Genomic DNA, 20021 nt, shown 5'->3' with positions numbered 1-20021 from the left:
GAAGCTGGAAAAAACTCATTTTGACAACATTGCTAATTTGCTTGTCAAATTTCATGTTGCAATCAAAAATAACTTCCAGATTTCTGACAGCTGGCCTAAGGTATGGCGCCAGAGCCCCCAAACTCACCGCTGAACCATTTGGGTTACCGAAGATGATACACTCATTTTTTGCTTTGTTTAAACTAAGAAAATTTTGTGACAACCACAACTCAATATCATCAATACAACTAAGTAGGGAGTCAAGTGCGACACTATCATTCGGTTTTAAAGGCAAATAAATCTGCAAATCATCAGCATAACAATGAAAGGACAGATTGTGCTTTCCTATAATACTTCCCAAGGGCAACATATATAAAGAAAACAAGATTGGGCCAAGAATTGAACCCTGGGGTACCCCACAAGAAAGAGGAGCAGCTGGCGAGGAGCATTCACCAATCATAACTGAGAAGCTCCTATTTGCTAAGTAGGAGCTAAACCATTGAAGGGCCAAACCTCGAATGCCCACACAATGCTCGAGGCGAGACAGGAGGACTGCGTGGTCCACCGTATCAAACGCCGCTGTGAGGTCCAAAAGCACTAAAACAGCAGGATTCCCAGCATCCACAGACAAGGCAATGTCATTATGTACTCTGAGCAGTGCTGACTCAGTACTGTGACGTGATCTAAAACCCGATTGAAATTTTTCAAGCACAGAATTTTTCTGCATAAAGGCTTGTAACTGTATAAAAACAACTTTTTCCAAAACCTTTGACAGAAAAGGCAGATGAGAAACTGGTCTAAAATTAGATAATACTGAAGGGTCAAGATTTGGCTTCTTAAGTAGCGGCCTGACCACAGCATGTTTAAATGCAGCTGGGACACAACCTAGACCAAGACAAGAATTAATTAAAGTGAGTAAACTCGACCCAATGGCGCTATTAAAAACTTCCTTCACTATCCTGGCTGGGACAATGTCTAATGAACAGTAGGTGGGTTTCATGTGTTGCGCTATCTCAGAAAGCAGCGCAAACGAAACTGGCTTGAAATCCTCAAAAACAGCAGGAAGCACAGAAGCAGTAGGAACAAACACATTAAAATTAGCACTGCAGTTTTGCCTGACAGATGCTACCTTGTCAGTAAAATAACTGAGAAATTTCTCACATGTACTAATTGAAACCTCTGTCTGATCAGAGGTACATGGATTCAACACAGAGTTAATGGTATTAAATAAAACTCTAGGTTCATGACAACTGCTAGTTATGACCGAAGAAAGATAGTGCATCTTCGCCACCTTCACAGCCCTCTGATATGCAGCTAGGAACCTAGTGATGTAAATAGTTTGTCCTTCTTCCACCTTCGTTCGGCTTGTCTACAGTGTTTCCTAAGAGCCCTTGTGGTGACATTTAACCAGGGATCCACCTTAGGTTTAATAGATTTAGTCCGAAAAGGGGCAATAGAGTCTAAAATTTCAGTGCTTGTGGAATGAAACGCAGAGAGAACATTATCTGGGGAGAAAGGAGAGACCAGACCATTCATTGCATGAAACTGTGAGCCCATAAACGCCGAAGCGAACTCTACACCTAAAGAGGGTGTGATGAGGCGGCGTCTAGAGGCTGAGGAGACAGGTTTACTAGCGGGTGGTATAACACTGATCTCAAATCTAATAGGGAAGTGATCTGAAATACCAGATTCTGTTAAGGTGTGGGTTGCCCAATGTTCCATGTTAGAGAAAAAAGCAGCTCGTACAAAGATCTTGGATGTCACATTTCCTGTCGCAAGCAGACAAAGAGGTTTATCACAGGTTCGTGTTTAAAGTCTGTTTAGAGAGAACGGTGTCATCTTAGCGGCCCCTAATTTATTAACAAATTACCATTTCGAAGTGAATCAATCTAAACTAACTTTAGCTTGAAATAACATTATTCAAGAACCACTATGAAACCAAACCAATCTCTGTTACCTTAAATTATATGTTTATCTCTGTAAAAAGCTGCTTTGAAACAATCTACATTGTCAAAAGCGCTATATAAATGGGGATGACTTGACTTGACTTGGATGTGAGCAGCAGAGGATGAACAACTCCCTCAAAGGCTGGGAAGAGGACAACAAGTGATTAGGGAATGTATGCAACAAACTGTCAGATTTTCACCCAAACAGGGATTTGAACAGAACTTACCTTAAAGTGTTAATCCTCCTTAAACAATGCTTACTTCAGGCTTGAAATGAGGCCAATTTCTGTCTTAGAAAAAAAAGCAGCTCATACAAAGATCCTGGATGTCACAATTCAAAAAGGCAAAAAGGAGTTCAACTACGTCTTCACCTACACAAATACCTTCTCACTTCAGGCTTGAAAAGAGATGTGTGTTGCCCAATTTTCCATGCTAGAGAAAAAGAAGCTCATACAAAGATCTTGGATGTCACAAGCAGACAAAGAGACACATAGTCGGCAGGGTCCGAACCTGCAAGGGGAAACCCCAATGGATATCAAGTGCATCGCCTTAACCTCTCGGCCACGACTACACTGTGAGTGAGTCACATGCTATTTTATTTTCTGGATGTGTGCAGCAGAGGACAACCATCAATGTGGATGTTAAATCCTGTTGTACTCGTTACATCATAAGAAAAATGGCATCTAAGCTAATTTTTGTGTCTTTGTTTATCCCAAGGTTTTCCCGCAGCCTGCCGGTTCCAGATCTGGCAAAGGACCTTCGCCGTGACCCGATGACAATAAAGTGCTTCACGTAGTCGGCAGGGTTCGAACCTGCGCCGGGAGACCCCAATGGATTTCAAGTCCATCGCCTTAACCTCTCGGCCACGACTACTCTTGATAGTGAGTCACATGCTATTTCCGTTTCTGGATGTGAGCAGCAGAGACCACCGGGGCCAACCATTAATGTCGATGTAAGCAGCAGAGGATCCACTCAGCTAACATATTGTGTTGGCAAAAAGGAGTTCAACTACGTCTTCACCTACACAAATACCTTCTCACTTCAGGCTTGAAAAGAGGTGTGGGTTGCCCAATGTTTCATGTTAGAGAAAAAAGCAGCTCGTACAAAGATCTTGGATGTAACAATTCCTGTCGCAAGCAGACAAAGAGCCACGTACTTGGCAGGGTTCGACCCTGTGCAGGGAAACCCCAATGGATTTTGACTCCATCGCCTTAACCTCTCTGCCACAACTACACTGTGAGTGAGTCACATGCTATTTTCTTTTCTGGATGTGAGCAGCAGAGAACACCGGGGCCAAGCATTAATGTCGATGTGAGCAGCAGAGGATCCACTCAACTAAGTTATTGTGTTGGCAAAAAGGAGTTCAACTACGTCTTCACCTACACAAAAACCTTCTCACTTCAGGCTTGAAAAGAGATGTGGGTTGCCCAATTTTCCATGTTAGAGAAAAAGCAGCTCATACAAAGATCTTGGATGTCGCAAGCAGACAAAGAGACACGTAGTCGGCAGGGTCCGAACCTGCACGGGGAAACCCCAATGGATATCATGTGCATCGCCTTAACCTCTCGGGCACGACTACACTGTGAGTGAGTCACATGTGTAAGGAACTCAGCCTTTTGGAAATATTAATAATCAATAATATCTTGTTATTATTAATTATAAATATTTGGGTCAGTTAATTGGATTAACTTGATGTGGCTGAATTAATATTACAATCAATTAATCAGTTCTTCCAACGAACTCTTTTGATTATTAATTTATTCTAAGAAAAGGGTATCTTCCATGGCCACCGAAGAATAATTATTTCTTCGCCTGTACAGTACTTTGAGCCAGTAGCAAAAACCGTGATCGTAAAGTGACTTGTATTGCAAACAAAACAGAACCAAATACATATTATGTACAAGTTTTATTAACTAAATATAGATATTTATATGAATATAAATAAACTAAACAACATACACACATGAATACATAAATAGGTTAGTGATAGGATGAAATTGGAAACCGGAAGAGGGTCTATGAGAAGAACCATCAGAATTTCATTTTCACATTTCATTGAATTGAATACTTGCATTTGTAATGGGAACAATTCTTGAAGTTGTTGAAAATTGAAGTCGTTGATGGTTCCTGCAGTGTCAAGTGGAAGTTGGTTGAGCGTTCTCTTTCTCCAGGAACGCATGGCTGGTTTGGGCAAGGCCTGGGACTCTGTTGAGGCCACGCCGAGCACCCAGGAGAAGTGAGGAAGTCGGAAGGATGGGTGATTGGAGTCGTTGTTGGTTGGAGTCTTTGTTCCAAAACTCTTGAGATTGTCCTTGGTTCTTTGTGAGAGAGTCATCTCTCTCCTGCCTGAGCTCATATCTGGTTGGAATCGAGGCCTGCTGGGCCCTGGGGCCCCCGTGGAGGGGGAGGGGGCTCCCCAGTATCACCAGAACAGTGTTAAGGTTGGATGAAAGAACTAAGAGAGGGAGGTCACATGTGGACTGTCTCTAATAAGGCCTGGAGAAGATCCTCCCCTAAGGGTTGAACTCGACCAATCAGAAAGGGGACATGTCTGATAGGGAAAGTGACTCTTAGTTGATTTACGTATCTTTGTCCCTAGCATGATTATACCTTCATTAATGCTCAAATAGCTATAACACATCCAAACTGCATTCTAGAAGAAGGTGATGTACATCAAAGTGTGAGTCATTAAATGAGGATTAATTAGGTAGGAGGCATGATACAGGTGAGGTTACATTGATCGTTAGTTGGTTGTATACCAGGATACATACCATAATATATACCTAATAGTACACAAGACAGTAAACCATTTACACTGTTTCTTTCACAGTTGTATGCATGTTCATTTATAGATCAGTTAGTCTATGATTAATGCAGCAAAGTCTGTTTTAAAGAGGGTTTCTGTTTCAAAGTCTCTCTCTTGAGTATGTGGCCACATTCCTCGGAGGTCGTAAAATCTCCTTATCATGCCCTGTAACATGACACTGTTTCTGCCCTTGTGTTTGTTCATTTGGGCTGTGTGAGGAGTTTCATAAACCTTTGTATATAATGAATAATTAGTATGTGTCTGATTGGTCCATTACCTACACATGCTATTTTCTTTTCCGGATATGAGCAGCAGAGAACACCGGGGCCAACCATTATTTTGATGTGAGCAGCAGAGGATCCACTCAGCTAATATATTTTGTTGGAAAAAAGGAGTTAAACAAAGTCTTCACCTACACAAAAATCTGCTCACTTCAAGCTTGAAAAGAGATGTGGGTTGCCCAATTTTCCGTGTTAGAGAATAAAGCAGCTCGTACAAAGGATGTCACAATTCCTCTCGCAAAGAGACAAGGAGCCACGTAGTCGGCAGGGTTTGAACCTGCGCGGGGAAACCCCAATGGATTTCAAGTCCATCGCCTTAACCTCTCGGCCACGACTACTCTTGATAGTGAGTCACATGCTGTTTTCTTTTCTGGATGTGAGCAGCAGAGAACACCGGGGCAAACCATTATTTTGATATGAGCAGCAGAGGATCCACTCAGCTAATATATTGTGTTGGCAAAAAGGAGTTCAACTATGTCTTCACCTACACAAATACCTTCTCACTTCAAGCTTGAAAAGAGATGTGGGTTGCCCAATTTTCCATGTTAGAGTCGAGTTTAAAGTCTGTTTAGAGAGAACGGTGTCGTCTTAGCGGCCCCTAATTTAATAACAAATGATCATTTCGACGGAAGTGAATCAATCAAAACTAACTTTAGCTGGAAATAAGATTATTCAAGAACCACTATAAAACCAAACCAATCTCTGTTACCTTAAATTATATGTTTATCTCTGTAAAAAGCTGCTTTGAAACAATCTACATTGTTAAAAGTGCTATATAAATGAGGATGACTTGACTTGACTTGACTTGGATGTGAGCAGCAGAGGATGAACACCTCCCTCAAAGGCTGGGAAGAGGACAACAAGTGATTAGGGAATGTATGCAACAAACTGTCAGATTTTCACCCAAACAGGGAATTGAACCAAACTTACCTTAAAGTGTAAATCCTCCTTAAACAATGCTCACTTCAGGCTTGAAATGAGCCCAATTTCTGTGTTAGAAAAAAAAAGCAGCTCATACAAAGATCCTGGATGTCACAATTCCTGTCACAAGCAGACAAAGAGCCACATAGTCGGCAGGGTTTGAACCTGCGCGGGGAAACTCCAATGGATTTAGAGCCCATCGCCATAACCTCTCGGCCACAACTACTCTTGATAGTGAGTCACATGCTATTTCCGTTTCTGGATGTGAGCAGCAGAGAACACCGGGGCCAGCCATTAATGTCGATGTGAGCAGCAGAGGATCCACTCAGCTATCATATTGTGTTGGCAAAAAGGAGTTCAACTACGTCTTTACCTACACAAATACCTTCTCACTTCAGGCTTGAAAAGAGATGTGGGTTGCCCAATTTTCCATGTTAGAGAAAAAAGCAGCTCGTACAAAGATCTTGGATGTCACAATTCCTGTCGCAAGCAGACAAAGAGCCACATAGTTGGCAGGGTTCGAGCCTGCGCGGGGAAACCCCAATGGATTTCAAGTCCATCGCCTTAACCTCTCGGGCACAACTACACTATGAGTGAGTCAAATGCTATTTTCTTTTCTGGATGTGAGCAGCAGAGAACACCGGGGCCAGCCATTAATGTCGATGTGAGCAGCAGAGGATCCACTCAGCTAATATATTGTGTTGGCAAAAAGGAGTTCACCAACGTCAATGTTGAAAATGCACAAAAACCTGCCCACTTCAAGCTTGAAAAGAGATGTGGGTTGCCCAATTTTCCATGTTAGAGAATAAAGCAGCTCGTACAAAGGATGTCACAATTCCTCTCGCAAAGAGACTAGAAGCCACGTAGTCTGCAGGGTTCGAACCTGCGTGGGGAGACCCCAATGGATTTCAAGTCCATCGCCTTAACCTCTCGGCCAAGGAAGGGGCCAAAGAGACTGCTTGGGAGGGGGGGAGAGAAGAAAAGAGGGAGGAAGAGGGGGGAAAGGGAGAAAAAGAAGAGGAGAAAAAAGGAGCAAAACGTACAATATATCAATTTTTATTTACTTTCTTATCTTCTCAACATTGTTTACACACAGTTCTGCACTTATTGCAAGGTTTATCATCACTTTAATTTCATGTCTCTTGCGGGATTTGAACCTATGTCGTGGCAATATCGCTTGCATCTTCGCTTGTTCTCTAGTCTCGTAGTGCATTCCGGAAGTACTACATGCAATGCATTGTGGGTAACGTAGTCATTTTTAACACAGGAACTCTTTTCCATATAAATCCCTACAGTAGTAACCCTGTGATTATGCAATTATGCACATGAATGCATCTAAAGCAAACGCTCCTGTAAGTAAACATATTTTGTGATGTTAACAAATCAATATTCAAATAATTAACTCAAAATGTCACATGCTACTTTTAAAGCTATAACAGTATTAACAGTGTATAAATGTAAATGTAAATAACTCTCCCATCATGTTTCCCCTCCTTTTTTTGTAAACTCAATTATTTGAAAGACTACATCTGTGCAGCACAAGTGAATAAAACATATTCCAAATTGAGCATGGGTTTTGTGAATAAATGTAAAATGATTCTGCAAGTAATTCTGGCTTTAGTTTTAACAATTACATTCAATGGATGACACTCACTGTCCTGGTATTCAAGAGGAAATTAAATAAAAACGTGAAGGCTGTTATTGACTCCAATAAAATTATTAAACTTTATTGTAACAGACAGACAAGTAATGGTGACAGCAATTATACACTCTTCCTCCAGTCATCCAGGGTCAGTCCTGATGCTGGACAGTACCACTGCCCCTTCAGCTGGGTGTGTCCAGTCCTTTTATTTTGTCCTGTCCACACCCCTTGCAGGTGTAGTGGTACTTTTCGTTTGTCAGCCTCTTCCGTGGCGGTTCCCCCTTTGACACTAGCTCCTCATCCTCCTGGGCAGCTTTTTTCAGCTATTGGAACATGTCTCAATAAACGTAAACTATTAGAGATTGCAATGAATCTATCAAATATGTCTTAAAATCAGATACAAATAGGATTGGTATGAATAATAATGCTTTGTTATTAACAAAATGTTATGATAATAATTATGACCGCCGCTACATCTTGTAATAATAATGAGAAAAGAAGGAGAAAATGCAGATTAAATTATGTCATAAATTATTTTTTTATTAAATACTGATTGGCCCAACAAGTTGCACACTCTTGCCAGGATTTGCACCTGGAGTCTCCCACCCAAAGGATGGACGTGTTACTATTACACCACAATTTTTTTTTTTTTTTTGGAAATAGTTGCATCAGCAACTATCCTATGTATTTTGTTTTTTGAAAATAGTTGCAACAGCAACTAATAATGTTTTTTTCTATTTGCAACAGCAAATATACTTTTTTCTACTTTATTTTCTTGCTTGTTTTTTCTTTGCAGATGGTTTGAACAGTGAATGTGAACATTTTCTTAAAATAAATAAAACATATTATTATTAAAAATATTTATAAAAAAGAATGTATTAGGTGCATTTACAAAGAGCTTCTCCACTCCTCAAGGGTCTGTCCAGATGCAGGGCAGTACCATTTGCCACGTACCTGTGAGTGTCCAGTTTGCTTTGATTTAGGTTGACCACACAGCTTACACTCATAGTGGTAGCTCTCTTTTGCCTTTCTCATCTTTGGGGGCTCACCTTTCCTCAGTCGCTCCTGGTTCTCAAGAGCTGCCTTGCGTAATCGCCATTCACGCTGGTGATTAAAGGGATCTAGTGCTTGGTGAGGGAACCTAGGTTGGTCAGGACAGTAGGAGGTGGATGAACAGCCCTGGGTGGATGCTGAGGGTGGTGGTTGGGTGGCAGGCCAGCCCTGGATGGATGCTGAGGGTGGTGGGTGGGTTGCAGACCAGCCCTGGGTGGATGCTGAGGTTGGTGGGTGGTTTGCAGACCAGCCCTGGGTGGATGCTGAGGGTGGTGGGTGGGTTGCAGACCAGCCCTGGTTGGAGGACCAGCCCTGGGTGGATGCTGAGGGTGGTGGGTGGGTTGCAGACCAGCCCTGGTTGGAGGACCAGCCCTGGGTGGATGCTGAGGGTGGTGGTTGGGTGGCAGGCCAGCCCTGGATGGATGCTGAGGGTGGTGGGTGGGTTGTAGACCAGCCCTGGCTGGATGCTGAGGTTGGTGGGTGGGTTGCAGACCAGCCCTGGGTGGATGCTGAGGGTTGTGGGTGGGTGGAGGACCAAACATGAGAGTGTGCCAGGGGTGCCTGGTAAGAAGACCATCTCTGGTAGTGTGTTGGGGATGGCTGGTAGGCAGAGGACCAGCCCTCCATACAGCTGTTTTGAGAGGAAGCAGCATCGTGTTTGGCAATAGCTGCGTCTCCCCCACCTGTGTGTGGAATAGCAGGTATTCTGGAACTGTGTCGCTGGCGGATTTTTGCCTCGCCCTCACGGTTCTCAGGCTCCTGGAACTCCAAAAGAGTGTGTCCATGCTGAACTGGCTGTGATGGTTGGTCACGAACCTCCAGGAGGGATTTTTTAGCCACGGCAATCTGCTGTGGAAGCTGCACACCCTGAAGTAAAGAACCCCGTTCAGTTCTCTTTTGGCGATCATGCAGCCTGCAGAGACAGAAAACAAAACACACACAAGAGTTTTTCAGAACATTTTTCAGTGTGTTAATTGTTAAAAATTTTGTTCAAATATGCAATTCAATCAACTTATGAAGATATTAAAGATGAACTCACCAGGAGGACACAGTGGTGTTGTTAATGTTTACCAGTACCAGGTCACTCCTGTCCATGATCTCTCTGCAGTCCTCAACTAGCTGCTTGATGTGAGAGTATGCCATGACAATGGACTGGGGTATGGCAAATGTCCTCCCTTTATTGTCCTTTGGCCTATTTCTGGCTTCCTTGTACTCTTTGTACAGCTTGAGAGCAACACACTCTGAAATTCTGTTTTGGTCTGGTCTGTGAGCAGCCTGACCATGGACCATGAACAATCTGCAAATAGATGACCAGATCACATAGTGCTCATTATATATGCATGTTCACATATTGACATAAATATATTGATACAAATACTAAAGAATATAGCTATATGAGATGTAGATACCTCTCAGCTGCTTGCTGGCCTGGAGCAGAGCCACTGCGCTTTCTTGAAGCCCTCCAAGGTCCTGGCAAAGTTGTTTTTTTGCTCTTGAGGGTGTATCTGGTGGGGGTCAGGTCAAAGACACTTAGATGTGAGTATAACCTCAAAATCTCTGCCACTTCAGCATTGGAGAGTGCTGTTATAGTTCGGTTAAGCCCAACCAGGTAACCTGCCAAGGCATCAACTGCCTCCCATCCAGAAATCCCTCTGGCATCACACCTTGTGTCCTGTTACAAGAATTGAACCAATAAACACCATAACATTTTAAACATCTGGTACAAGAGCAAATATAAAGAAGCCTACATTTCTGATGGTGAAACATTATCCACTTTACAGTAGCTGGAGTGACGAGCACACTCTCCTCAAATGGGGTGAGGACGGGACTTGCGGAGGCATCTCTCTCATCAAATCGGGTGAGGACGGGCCCAGAAGAGGCATCACTCACCTCTAATGGGGAGTAGACGGGCCCAGCAGAGGCATTACTCTCCTCCAATGGGGAGTAGATGGGCCCAGCAGAGGCATCACTCACCTCTAATGGGGAGTAGACGGGCCCAGCAGAGGCATTACTCTCCTCCAATGGGGAGTAGATGGGCCCAGCAGAGGCATTACTCTCCTCCAATGGGGAGTAGATGGGCCCAGCAGAGGCATCACTCTCCTCCAATGGGGACCTGGGATCTGGCCCGGGCCTAGGGCCACCGCTTCCAAATTGCTGAGGTGATTAATAAAAGTATACACAGAATAAAGAATAAATAAAGAATAAACAATCTTTTACATTTTTTTTTTGTGTCTGTTCTACATTAAAAATGAACTGTTTATTAGTTTTCCAATATTTTTTTGATGTCTGATATACTCTTGACATAATATTACCTGCAATGTGAGGTCATGAGCCTGTGGTACAGTCACATCAGGACATTCGTCCTCGAGGTCTTCATCCAAGATCTCAGGCAGGATGTCACCAATACCAATCTGCTGGCTCAGAAGATCTCCTCTGTTGGACTGTGCCAGAAGATATTCTACAGCAATACGCTCTCCTGCAATAAGTATTCACCAATGGAAAAATTATTGTTTACTTGCCTACCATGTCACAATATAGGTCTGATCATCATCAACAGCAGACTTTTCTTACCGGTAGGTTTCCCAGGGGGGATAAACTCTGGAAGAAGAGGTTTTCCCAACACTTTGTTGCTGAGCGCATTCACATTGGACATCAAACGAATGTTATACAGCTTTGTCCTGGATGTCTCAGTCATAGAAAGTGCTTGTGCTGACCGGTTTAAATTCCACCTTGACACACCCTCAAGCATGTATATCTGAGTGTGCAATGCATTGCATCTCCACCCTGATGAGACAAAAAACAGGATCACTGATTACAACAAATTACAACAATATTATGTCAACATTCAATAGCAAAATATACCATATGTGTTTAAGGTTTTAACATGCCTGGAATGAAAGCACACTGGTGCTTATGAAAGCTTTCCAGAGAGGAGGACCCTCTGCTGTATCTTAGCACATCCAGTGTCTTCTCTCCTTTCTCCAGCCCTGACCCAATGTTTGTGTAAAGCTGCACTCCTGGTGGATCCTGAATGCAGGCAAGGTGCTTTTGCTGTACCTCCCACACTTGAGACATGCGTTCATGGTTTATAAGGTGCAGCCCAGTGCCGTCCACAGGGTGCCACATGGAGTCAAGAAGACTTTTGATGAGGGCACGAGTCTCCTCCACTCCACGGGTTTTCCTGCGGCAGTGCTTGGCTAGCTCTTTAGAGCTGATGCTCACCAACACCTGGGCATCTGTTGGCTCGTGGCCCTGATGCTTTTGCCTCAGCTCTGACCGCTTCGCCTCTTTCAGATGACAGATGTCCTGGTAATCCCATTCAAAAATGCAACTCGACAATTTGGAGCAGAACGTACCGTACAGTGGATGGTGTTCTGTGGTGAGACCGTTGGTGAATCGCCTCATAAAGTGGAACACATCCAACCGCACAGTGGACGTCCATGGCCGAAACCAATGGAGAACTGGGCTCACTCCTGTGTAAAAGCATTTTTTGGTTTGTATTGTCACCAACTGCCTTAATTTGGCAAAAAAAAAAAAACATCAACACAAATTACAGGAAACCCACCTCTGTCACTGCAACAGTCTCTATCCACATAGATAGCAGCTGGCTGTGGCTCACCAGCATCCCTGTACCGTTGAACGATCCCTTGGCACAAATCATCCAGCCCAGCTCCCTCGCCGGTTGTGAGGACCGAGTTGAGGACCTGACCATATTCGTTCCCCACATTGGACATCCATGTTGCCGTGTTCTCAATCCCCCCAGCAAGTTTTTTGGTAACCTGTTATAACAAAAGTATATACATCATTAGCATATGTATTCTTATCAAACCCTAAAAGAACAAATGAGCTCAAGCTTATATAGGTTTACATTTACCTTCTTAGTGGAATCGAGCTTCAGAATTCTGCCAAACGTTGAAGTGATGACACCTTTGAGTTCATCAAGGTGACCGACAACATCGTTGGCATGCACTGTCTCGAACTACTGGGCCAGGGGCAAGGGAGAGAAGGGTGGTGGTGGGGGATAAACAGCCTGGGACTGCTTCAGGCAGGATCTCTTGTGAATTTCACAATCTGTGAAATAGTCACAGGATCTCCTAGCCCACTCCTCACTGTGTGCCTCTTGAAAGGCCTGCTGCAGGTAACTGGAGCTATTCCCTGCTGTTCTAGGACGGAAAAGTGTCACACATTTTCTGTCCAGTGCCAAATGTGTAGTCAACACAGCAGGGAATTTGTTGCGGTTAGAGGGGTCAAGTTGCTTTAAAATGTCACTACTCCAAGGACAGACAGGTTGTTTGCACTGGCTGCACCTTGGGTAATCTCCCCCTATTAAATAGTACTTGCTATCCACATCAATGACCTCTCTGATCTTGGTGTAAATGCCAGAGTGGTGTATCTTTCGGTTGCACAGAGTGCATTTCAGAGGGATGCCCCACATACGCATTGGTGCCCACAGGAACATCCTCTGTCGAAAGTAATCATGTGGGTTTGGAGGTGCCACAGATCTGATTGGGCTTGGGGGGTGGTGCCAATTCTCCCTGACATTCTGTCTCAGCTGCCCACTTGCGTCATAGAGGATGTGGGCAATCCACTCCCGATCACCTGGCTTGATGACCCGGAGGAACGGCTTTGGCAAAAACCTGGCCCGGCTTACCTCTGGAAAGCGCAGAGGGACTGGGAGCCCTGGTGCTGCTGGAGGAGGAGCAGAAGCAGGAGAAGGAAGAAGTGGTGTGCCACTCTGAGTCGCTGGTGCCATCTCAGATAGTGTGGAAGGGGTAGGAGCAGGAGCAACTTGGAGACAGATGGTTGGTGTCGTCTCTTGGGCTGTGAGGCAGACTGGAGTCGGAGCATCTCGGGGAGAGACGATTGGTGTCGGTGTCATCTCTTGGGCTGGGGTAGTGGAGGGACGGACTGAAGGGGTTAGAGGAGAAATGTTTGGGAGGTCTGTGGGAGATTTTAACACATGACACTTCTCAAGGTGCTCTGATAACCTGACAGCACCCATGGCCTTTGTGCCGCAGTGCTCACACTGCTCCTGGACATGGAAGTCTGACAGGTGCTGAGTAAACTGGTCAAAGAGCACTTCCTGAGCACAAAGGGAGCATGTCATGGTATTATCACCGCTCCCTGTCTGCTGTGGACCTGCTGCGGTCCTTGTCTGCTGTGGACCTGCTGCGGTCCCTGTCTGCTGTGGAGCTGCTGCGGTCCTTGTCTGCTGTGGACCTGCTGCGGTCCTTGTCTGCTGTGGACCTGCTGCGGTCCCTGTCTGCTGTGGACCTGCTGCGGTCCCTGTCTGCTGTCCTGACTGAGGGAAACAATATTTTGTATTTACTCTCTATATCCTCTTATCCTCTAAATCACACAAAACTCTGCATCAAAACAGTGATTTGGAGAATCAAGCACAACGAAGAACCAGCCATGGGAAACAGCTGTAGAGGAAGCATTTGTCAGCATCTTTGTCTCACATCATATGTTTAAGGATTCAATGACATTACTTACATCATGGTAGCCACATTTGTAGGGGATCTTTTTCCCAAAAATGTCTTTTTTTCTGACCGTTAGGCCAAATGCAGGGGTCAGGGGACAATTCTTTATCCTCTCTAACACTGCCTTCCAACGTCTGCTCCCAGGTCTCTGGCCAGTGGAAAATTTATATTTCCCCTGGGCAAACAGCATCATGACGCCGGTCCAGAATGAATCTGGCTTTCCTTCCTTTGGCATCTCTATAGGACAAGAGGCAGTCATTAGGCTGTTGTAGGCAACATGTAGGTCTACATGCACAGACAGACAGACAGATAGATAGGAAATTAAGCAACTACAATATAAGGTTGTATGTTTTTTTCCACAGTCTCAACTAATTTGGTCAAGAATATTTCAAGTCTTAAGTTTCTGAGACACTGTTTCATTTATATTGTTATGCTAATGTGAAATAGTTTGTTCAGATCTCATCAGATGGCATGAAATCACACTGATGGTTGTCGGTTATTAAAAATGTAATCAAAACAGTTTAGTGATGAAAGAAATGGAAAAAAATGATACTCTTTCACAATCTCTCTCTCTCTCTCTCTCTCTCTCTCTCTCTCTCTCTCTCTCTCTCTCTCTCTCTCTCACACACACACACACACACACACACACACACACATTCACTCACTCACTCTCTCTTTGAAAAAAATGGCTGTTATTTTACAAACTGAAATTGTATGAGAACTGAACTGAAATCACAACACGAGCCAATCCTGTTTCTTCATGTTTGTTAAGAAATGATCATACCCACTCTTTCACTCACTCTTATTCTCTCTCACACACACTTTATAGCACTCTCTTTGAAAACAATTGGTATCTGAAATTGTATGATGAATGACATGAAAATATATTAAAATATCCAATTCAGTTTACCTTGATGCCTATTTTCTGTGTCAATTTCTTATCCTATTGCAATAGACGTTATATGGTCAGTTGGTGTAACCAATATTTTGTCTAAAAGACTAATATTGTACAAAAAAGTTAATATGAATAATAATTTAATACTCTACTACACTGTAATAATGGGTGTTTAAACCATTTGTACTCAAATGGTCAAAGAATAGACATAAAACAAGATGTTTACAGCATATGGTCTTGCTCAGTACAACGAAAAACCCATATAATTTATAATAAAACATATTCTCATAGGATATTACTAAATAAACTACTAATTTCATGCAATTGCATGAACTCTAGGAGGTGTGAAATATTAGATATTGGTCATTTTTTGTGGTTACACCATTTGACAGTTTAACGGGCTGTCAGTTCTATCTTTTGTTAAAAATAGTATAAATGTCATATTAAATAATAATTAACATAGCGATCAGTTTTCTGACCGTCTTATCAAACTTAGCAGCGACATTTAACACTTGACACAGACACAAAATCGAGCATCTCTGTCAGAGTGCGAATTACCGCACCATAATTGGGGGGTACTGCTCCTTCACTTCTTCTATGACCATCATGGTCCACTACCATATCAATCCCCACCGTGATCGCCAAGTGCAATATGTGTTGTGCAACACACATACAATGTCTAAACATGCGACAAACTGATAATCAGTAATAAGAGCGTGATCATACACAACGCTAGTCAACGGGTGACAGAAAAAAACGGATAATGCGTAATTGCGGTAAATATTATTTATTTTTTTCAAATAATACAAACATCGAAAACAAAGACAGACAAGCAAACAGGACAACAAACAAACCCAGAGCGCTGCAAGTTAAATAAAATGTACGATAAACAAATGTGTCTGGCGTTAAATATTTTTAACGCTTTAAACTTTTTTTTTTTTTTGGTGCCGCGGTGGGCAAGTGATGCAACCGGTGTTGCGACTGGACACCGTGTAACACCGGTAACACCGACTACCGTAGCAAGCCTAATATGCAGCAAAGCAGGCTTGTTTCAAAATACTGACCACAGAGGTCTGGGTTTTGCCTCTTTTCCCTTCCTCCCTGGCACCCATGATTTAGAAAGGCGATGTCCTGCCTTTACCCAGGACATCACATATGGAGCAGGGTTAAAGATCTCCAAAGGAGGGCCATTAAGGTCCACAAAAAGCAGAGAAGACAGACTCTTTGCACGGAGCTTGTTGCGCGTTTTTCTATCTGTATCATTTACTGCCGAAAATCCTCTCTCACATTCAGCAGAGGTGGCCAAGTATGTGTTACTTGCAATGATAAGTTTTTTCAGGGTCCCTCCCTCCAGTGTTCCTTGTAATTTATAATTTCTGAACTCCTCCACTGCTTCTCTCCCTGGCTCACCAAGGAGCTTTGCCAATGTACGGACCTCAGTCTTTCCAAACAGTACTAGGTCCTCACGTTTTTCTGGCCAGCTGGACTTCTCAAGTGGCTGGAGGATGCAAATGAGGTCATCAGCTGGCATTCGGGCCGTCAGATTGTCCACTACCGCTTGATAAAATTGTTGCCTATTGATCTTTCCTGCTCTGTCACCCACAATGTTCACCCCCTTAAAAACACCAGCTGACAAGCCTTGTTGTGCCCTTTGCGGCAGACTTTCCACCTTGCGATTTCATGGCATTTAGAATTTCTGTTGTCTGTTTGATGTGGTGGTAACTCTGGACAATGGTTGTCTCCCGTTTTTGTAGTTTAAGTGACAGGCTCTGCAATTCACGCAAGACATCTTTCATACAGGCTAAATCATGCACAAAGCTGGCATTGCTAAGGTATTTCAATAGTCCCAGGAACTTCTTCCTCACTTTATCAGAGTTGCCAGTATTTTCACTTTCAATTTGAAAATGTCTAGCCAGAGCAGGGTAATTTTTCCAAACAGCTCTCACAGTGTTAAAGCTGCTGGCAACCCATCTGATTGTAAAGATCTCCCCTATCCTCAGAATTTGAACATTGAGCTCATCTGCTACTTCTTTTAGCAATCGGGCCAGTTTGTGGGATTGATTAAATAAACTGTACAATTTAGAGATGAATATTTCAAAATGATTGCAGGCAGTCAGGGATTTTATGGAGTCATGGACAGCCAATTCCAACCTGTGAGCCATACAGTGGATGGATTTTAGCTTTGGAAATTCAGATTTAAATCTAGTAATGACACCAGACTTGCACCCTGTCAAAACTGAGGCCCCATCAGCTGCAATGCTTATGAGGTTTTTTTGTAAGAAGTCATCATCTAATCCAGCTGTCTTTAGGCTTTGTCTCAATGCATCATAAATGGAACTTGCATCTGTACCCTCCTTTAATTCAACAAGATCTAAGAAGATGTTCTCAACATCCCCATCACCTGTAACATCACACCTGATAAATACTATCATATAGGCCAGCCCAAATACTGTGCTCTCATCGACTGTCAATGAAATGCGTGAGTTTTTTTCTTTAATGTTCTTCACTACCACTTTTTTCATTTCTGTGGCAATGTGGTTCACAATTTCAGCACAAGAATGATCTGACCTATGCACATTCCCTATGACAGCACCGTTAAGTTCTTGCAGAATCATGAGAGGTGGCATCTTTTTGAAAGCTAACCTTTCTTTCGCTACTGCATATGCAGTTCTGAAAGAGCTGGTTGTTTCTTGCACTAAAGCTGCATTGATTTCCAAAATGGCTTTTGGCAGGACCTCCTTTTGTTTCTGTTGTGCTATCTCAGTAGACCTCTGGTGCGAAGCACTATCTCTGTGTTTGTATATTTTTTTTGCTAATGTCCTTTTGCAGGTACTCCCCACTGCCCCATTAACCCATTCACTAGCAAAATTCATCCCCGGACATTTACCAGACAAAAGCAAAGTCTTTGCGTCTCTGCATGGCTTGCAACCAAGGCATCCATCTTTTATGTATAACCAGGGGTTACGTTCTATCCAGCCCTGCCATTGCTCTCTGGTCCAGCAGTGTGGTGTCTCTGTCCTCTCTGTCCCTCCATCTCCAGTGGCCTTCAGACAGAAATATTTGCTTGTAAGACTAATTTCATTCTTGATGACACAGTTGTTACATGTCATGTCCTGTTTTCCCCATTCATTGTGTATTTGGTTTAGTCCTGTGTTCCAGTTTTCCCGCTCCTCGTTTCTGTTCACTGTTCTGTGATAGCTCTGTTAGCGCATTAGGTCCAACGTACCCCCTATGGGCGGGTTTGAAAGGGTGGGAATAGGAGTTGACTTGTATTGTAACTCTAATTATATTTTTTCACAATATCATAAAAATTATCTGACCCCCCCAGAACTGATATTTCTGCCCCTTTGGGGGGTACTGGGTCTTCATTGGGGGGTATAGTACCCCCCAGTACCCCCTGTAATTCGCACTATGATCTCTGTTCTAGTTTATTTTGATGGACACAAGAAAGACACGCAAAAGACACTTAAAAACGTTCAGTAAAGAAAATAATTAACATTGCGATCAGCGTTATCTCTTAAGGTTTGTGACCGTCTTATCAAACTTCACGAAAAACATCCAACATTTGTCACAGCAGAAGTATTTACAAACACACCACATACTTTTACGATTTCAATTCAGTGATTTACATAATTTTAGTAAGTTCTACTTACTTTTAGTGTCAAGAGATATTCGCCGCCGGTAAATAAAGTTACCTCAGAATGAACTGTGACATCGTCTTCATCAGTCAACCTATGAGAACACTGCGCACGGGGCCCTGTTTCGACGCATCTGATTGGCTCTTTTGCCCCCCTTGGAGCGGCAACTGTTTCGAAGCATATGATTGGTTCTTTTGCTCCGCTGTTGTTAGGAGTTAGGACACTGTTAGGATTTGTCAGGACTTTGTTAGGAGTTGTCAGGACTTTGTTAGGAGTTGTTAGGACTTTGTTTGGACTTGTTAGGACTTTGTTTGGACTTGTTAGGACTTTGTTTGGACTTGTTAGGATTGATATTCTTGATAGTGAGTCACATGCTATTTTCTTTTCCGGATGTGAGCAGCAGAGAACACCGGGGCCAAACATTATTTTGATGTGAGCAGCAGAGGATCCACTCAGCTAATATATTGTGTTGGCAAAAAGGAGTTCAACTACGTCTTCACCTACAAAAATACCTTCTCACTTCAATCTTGAAAAGAGATGTGGGTTACCAAATTTTTTCCATGTTAGAGTCGTGTTTAAAGTCTGTTTAGAGAGAACGGTGTCGTCTTAGCGGCCCCTAATTTAATAACAAATGATCATTTCGACGGAAGTGAATCAATCAAAACTAAATTTAGCTGGAAATAACATTATTCAAGAACCACTATAAAAACAAACCAATCTCTGTTACCTTAAATTATATGTTTATCTCTGTAAAAAGCTGCTTTGAAACAATCTACATTGTTAAAAGCGCTATATAAATTCCACCTTAGAAACATTGCTAAGCTACGTAACATGCTATCTGTTTCTGATGCAGAAAAGTTAGTTCATGCATTCATGACCTCGAGACTAGATTACTGTAATGCTTTATTAGCTGGTTGTCCTGCATCCTCAATAAACAAGCTACAGTTAGTGCAAAATGCAGCCGCTAGAGTTCTTACTAGATCAAGAAAATATGATCATATAACACCTATTTTATCATCTGTACACTGGTTACCTATTAAGTTACGTATCAATTACAAAGTATTCCTACTGACCTATAAAGCCCTAAATGGTTTAGCTCCTGTGTATTTAACAGACCTTCTATCGCCATACAATCCATCGCGCTCTTTAAGATCACTAAATTCGAGGCTTGACTTGACTTGGATGTGAGCAGCAGAGGATGAACACCTCCCTCAAAGGCTGGGAAGAGGACAACAAGTGATTAGGGAATGTATGCAACAAACTGTCAGATTTTCACCCAAACAGGGAATTGAACCGAACTTACCTTAAAATATAAATCCTCCTTAAACAATGCTCACTTCAGGCTTGAAATGAGCCCAATTTCTGTGTTAGAAAAAA

The 20021-nt window shown here is 42.9% G+C and overlaps 4 non-coding genes across 4 annotated transcripts; all 4 read right to left on the bottom strand.

Annotated features, from left to right (window-relative positions):
- Positions 1-2716: 2716 nt before the first annotated feature.
- trnas-uga (transfer RNA serine (anticodon UGA)) lies at positions 2717-2798 on the bottom strand. The gene has a single exon. It is a non-coding gene; the product is annotated as a tRNA-Ser (tRNA).
- A 2470-nt stretch (positions 2799-5268) lies between these two features.
- trnas-uga (transfer RNA serine (anticodon UGA)) lies at positions 5269-5350 on the bottom strand. The gene has a single exon. It is a non-coding gene; the product is annotated as a tRNA-Ser (tRNA).
- A 1087-nt stretch (positions 5351-6437) lies between these two features.
- trnas-uga (transfer RNA serine (anticodon UGA)) lies at positions 6438-6519 on the bottom strand. Its single transcript has one exon. It is a non-coding gene; the product is annotated as a tRNA-Ser (tRNA).
- A 276-nt stretch (positions 6520-6795) lies between these two features.
- On the bottom strand, positions 6796-6880 carry trnas-uga (transfer RNA serine (anticodon UGA)). Its single transcript has one exon. It is a non-coding gene; the product is annotated as a tRNA-Ser (tRNA).
- Positions 6881-20021: the final 13141 nt, after the last annotated feature.

The sequence above is a fragment of the Siphateles boraxobius genome, unplaced genomic scaffold, assembly GCF_051911475.1.
Source record: "Siphateles boraxobius isolate OS27281-9 unplaced genomic scaffold, OSU_SipBor_1 7, whole genome shotgun sequence".
In the NCBI taxonomy this organism is placed as follows: Eukaryota; Metazoa; Chordata; class Actinopteri; order Cypriniformes; family Leuciscidae; genus Siphateles; species Siphateles boraxobius.
This window is presented reverse-complemented; position numbering and strand designations above follow the sequence as displayed.